The sequence below is a fragment of the Rhamphochromis sp. 'chilingali' genome (genome assembly GCF_963969265.1).
Source record: "Rhamphochromis sp. 'chilingali' genome assembly, chromosome: 15".
In the NCBI taxonomy this organism is placed as follows: Eukaryota; Metazoa; Chordata; class Actinopteri; order Cichliformes; family Cichlidae; genus Rhamphochromis; species Rhamphochromis sp. 'chilingali'.
Genome location: NC_137942.1, coordinates 20,171,627 through 20,176,349, shown reverse-complemented (window position 1 = coordinate 20,176,349; position 4,723 = coordinate 20,171,627). Strand labels below are relative to the sequence as shown.

At 37.8% G+C, this 4,723-nt stretch overlaps 1 long non-coding RNA gene across 1 annotated transcript; it reads left to right on the top strand.

The window, feature by feature from the left end:
- Positions 1-372: 372 nt before the first annotated feature.
- LOC308410685 lies at positions 373-1,541 on the top strand. The gene is made up of 3 exons (XR_013974226.1): positions 373-444; positions 554-874; positions 1,409-1,541. It is a non-coding gene; the product is annotated as an uncharacterized lncRNA (long non-coding RNA).
- Positions 1,542-4,723: the final 3,182 nt, after the last annotated feature.

Below are 4,723 nucleotides of genomic sequence, written 5' to 3'. Positions count from 1 at the left end.
GGTGAGTAAAAAGTCAAGACAGAAATGAAAATGTTAAAGAGACAATAATTAATACAACCATAAATAGTCAGTAGGTTGGTAGGATGAGATTCAGATGAGATTAGAAACATGCATCTCTGGGCAAGAGTTTCCTGGAAAACAATACCCAGAAAAAGAGTGAGTACGATGTCTTTTACTGCTAAAAAACTATTCCCATCAACAAGTGAGTCCATGTTTGGAAGAAAAACTAATGCAGAAGTAAAAGAGTGAATTAAATGCAATGTTTTTTATTTTGAAATGCATTTGAATTTTAAGTGACCCAGATAGTTGAGCCCCTCCCTATTGAAATTCACATGGCACACTCAGGTTCTTTTAATGACTGGCTCTCAAAGTACTTGCTTCACACCTTCTCTTTCAAGATGTTGCTCAGTTTGTCTGCTCTGCTGGCAGTGCTCTGTCTGCCTTGTAAGTCACTAGAATTTATAATACAGAATGTGGAAATTGATTACATGTTCTTGAATTTGTTTCTCACATTACTAATCTTTTTTATTTATAATTTTCATGTTTTTGGCAGGTCTGAATGGTCAGGCTATGGAGTCCATTCCCTCTATTCCAGTGTTGAAAAATCCTCAGGAAACCCTCAGTCTTTCCTGTAGAGGGACCGGTTTCAATTTTGGCCAAGCAGGAATGCACTGGATAAGACAGCCTGCAGGAAAAACATTAGAATGGCTGGGGGTTATATGGTATGATGCAAGTAAAACAGTGTATGCGAGCAGTGTGGAAGGACGTATAGAAATCACCAGAGACAACAGCAACAGCATGATGTATCTGAGACTGTCCAGCCTAAAGCCAGAGGACTCTGCTGTGTATTACTGTGCCAGAAACACACAGTGGTGTAAGTAATGAGAGAGGCTTTACAAAAACCTTCAGACATACAGTTTCACAGGAACCTACAGGGGGCAGTAGATAATCAAAAATATGATGATCAGCTCACTGACACAAATAAATATAATATATATTGTGATTCTACAATATATAAAAGCATATTTTGAAAAACCAATTTAAAAGTATTTTCTGATAATAATAAAATAATATGAAAAAATGTATGTAAACTTTTAAGGATAATTTCAGAAGAATACATTGTCAAGATAAGTAGTCAAGATTTTAGATTCACATAAAAAACAAATGTCCAGTAGTTTTTACATGAGCACACTGTTGTTAAATAATATATCATGAAATAAATATATGTTTATACATTTAATATATTTTCTGAGTTAACACAAGGTATGGCAAACACAGTAAAATCAAAAATATTTCATCATTATTTAGACTATACTTTTTCAGTTATCTAAAGAGTGGTTCACCATCTGTAGAGATAATAGAAAGGTGGAGGTCAACCTGTCAAAAAAGTATCATTTTGTTTTTTCAGTGCCTGATGTCATGAGGTCACGGAAAGACGTGAAGGAATGACAACTGGGATGCTCAGAAAACCCAACTGCACTAATTTGTACTGATGAATGTTGTCAGATTTACTGTGGTTGTGAGTTAAACTTCTAGGAAATAAATACATTTATAAATAAATGAAAACATTTTTTGTTATTTTACCATCCATCCATTCATCCATCCACCTTCTTCTGCTTTATCCGGGGCCGGGTAGCGGGGGCAGCAGCCTAAGCAGAGAAGCCCAGACCTCCCTCTCCCCAGCCGCCTCCTCCAGCTTATCCGGGGGAACACCAAGGCGTTCCCAGACCAGCTGAGAGATATAATCTCTCCAGCATGTCCCGGGTCTGCCCCGGGGCCTCCTCCCGGTGGGACATGCCCGGAACACATTAACCCAGGAGGCATCCTTGTCAGATTCTCTTTTATTTTACTTTGGGGTAAAATCAGGAAAAACTAAAATAATTATCTTTGTATTACTAATGAGTGATCAAACCCTGCTGAGTAAAACATGAATGAACATACATATTACTTGTATATCTGTTTGTTTGGTTAGCTTGATACTTTCTTTTGATAAACTGATTAATGATGAGGAGAAGCTGATGCAAACTCAGGCTGTTTCCATCTTTGAATATGTGCTGCAGAATATAAAAATGGGCACGACAAGATTGAGCTGCACCACTGAAGACTGGCAGAAAAATAGCTTTGATGATAAATTCTCATGAGTTTATGGTTGTTTTTCTTTTCTTGTCAATTTACAAGCCAAATAAGAACAGATTCGTTTAAAAAATAAAGATGAATTTCAATTCAATTCAATTTTATTTTATTTATATAGCGCCAAATCACAACAACAGTTGCCTCAAGGCACTTTGTTTTGTAAGGTAGACCCTACAATAATACATACAGAGAAAAAAAACCCAACAACCCACATAGCAAAGAGGTCTGGCCCGGATCTGGTATCAAGCCGGCACTGCTGGCTGACTTCTGGCATGATAAGACGTATGATATCCAGATATGAGCCAGGCCTGGCATAGATAGCGCTGTCTATGTGATGCCATGCCATATCTGGCTCGATTGTGGTTTGGTTCATGTGGCCCAGGCCCATAGAAAACAGGTCTGGCCCGGATCTGGCATCAAGCTGGCACTTCTGACTGACTGGTGTCATGTCAGAGTGTATGTAAACCAGATATGAGCCAGGCCTGGCGTAGATGACACTGTCTATGAGATGGCATACCATATCTGGCCCAATTGTGGTTTGGTGTATGTGGCCCAGGCCCATAGAAAACAGGTCTTCCCTGGATCCGGCATCAAACTGTCACGTCTGACTGACCCGTGTCATGGCAGTGTGTATGCCAACCAGATGTGGGCCAGGTCTGGCAATAAGGCACTATTTATGTTCCTATTTTCCTATTTTAGTTAGAAGACCCAAATATATACTGCTATGGTAGCCAAAGTTTCAAATGCAGGTTTGACAGGTTTGTGAGTTTACACTTTATCCAAAACCTTGTGACGGTTTACTCATCTGTGCCAGTGGGTGGCTGTAGCTCAAGGGTAACAGTAAAAATTTACCACCCAATTTACCATCTGCTGACAAAACAACAGAAAGCAGCTGAGAGAGAGAGAGAGAGAGAGAGAGATGCATGGAGAAAACCAATCAGGAAACCTTAACAAAAATGCCACAAACTCCACACTGACATGAAGCCACAAGAAGAGAGGCTCTCACCCCACTTATGCTTACAAGACCAGACCACTTAGATAAGAACGCTTTTTATCAACTTTATTAAACACTAAATAACTCATCCAACACTTACTTCCATGAGATAATAGAAAATGCTCTCATTTGTAAGAAAAACCAACAAACAACAAAAAATGTTTTAAAAATCCAAAACTCCTAAACCATGCAGAAGTCCTGTTCTTAGAATTTTGTGTTGATTTTGAGTTTTGAATCTTAAATATATCTGAGTTTGAAATTTTGATTGAGTTTATTTAGGTTTTATTTATTTTTATTTATTTTTATGTTAGGTTGAATGTCATTCATCATTCATGCTGAGTGACAGTTTTAATGTATTTTACTTTTTTGTGGAGGTTCAGATGTTTGATAAAATGGTTTCCTGATTTAGTGCTGGTTTTTAAGCAACAACTTGTTGTTTGTGAAACTTTTTCAGAGATGCCATCAACATGAACTTTAGCAGTAACAAGTCATATTGTTCCCACAGTATTAATATCTTCATAGAACATGTGTTTAATAATTAGCACTTATGGAGATTTTCATACATTTTGAGAGAAAATTATTATCTATTTTTTCATAAATAATAAATATAATTTGTGCATTTATAAGATTTACCTGACTAATATAAGTGATGTGCAGAGGATTGTGTGACATGACATGTGTTCCTCTTTGAGGAGAAGAAACTGATGCAAATTCAGATTTTTACATAAGTGTTGCCAAATATAACACAAAGACTGCATGGTTGATTTACACAACTGTAGACTGAGCAGAGGGACATGACTTTTACAATGAACTGTCCTGCCTTTATGTTTGTTTTCCTTATAGTGTCAGTTTACTGGGCTGGTAAGGACAGCACATTTCTGAAACATTATGAAATGTTTGAAATAAAGAAGCTAATTTTGTTTTTGTCTGTAGGTACTGAGGCTCAAACATTGACTGAGTCTGAATCAGTGATTAAAAGGCCTGGAGAATCCCACAGACTGACCTGTACATACTCAGGGTTCGGTTGGGATATTCATGCTGTTTGGGTCAGACAGGCTGCTGGAAAAGGACTGGAGTGGGTTGCTTGGATCCAGAGTGATAGCAGCAATATCTACTACTCTCAGTCATTCAGAGGCCGCTTTACCATCTCCAGAGACAACAGCAGAAAGCAGCTGTATCTGCAGATGAACAGCTTGACGACTGAGGATTCAGCTGTTTATTATTGTGCAAAAGAGCCACAGTATCACAAACCATCAACAGAGCTGAAGAAAAACCTCTCGGTGCCTGAACAGTTATAACATGAAACTACCAGAGGAGGAGCTCTAAGATAACTGATTATTACTATTATTCAAGGGAAATAAATGATAGAGGTAGTGGTTGCGCAAATGCAAATTCTGATACATAGTCTTATACGTATGGGTTATGTAATTATAAAACTGGGACTATGTGATGGATTTACAGCACTGTAGACTGGACAGAGAGACTTTTACAATGGACAGTTCTGGATTTGTGTTTGTTTTTCCTGTCCTCTCAGTTTATTGGGCTGGTAAGGACAAAGTATTCTTTCTTTTAACATTATGAATTTATATGCTTGAA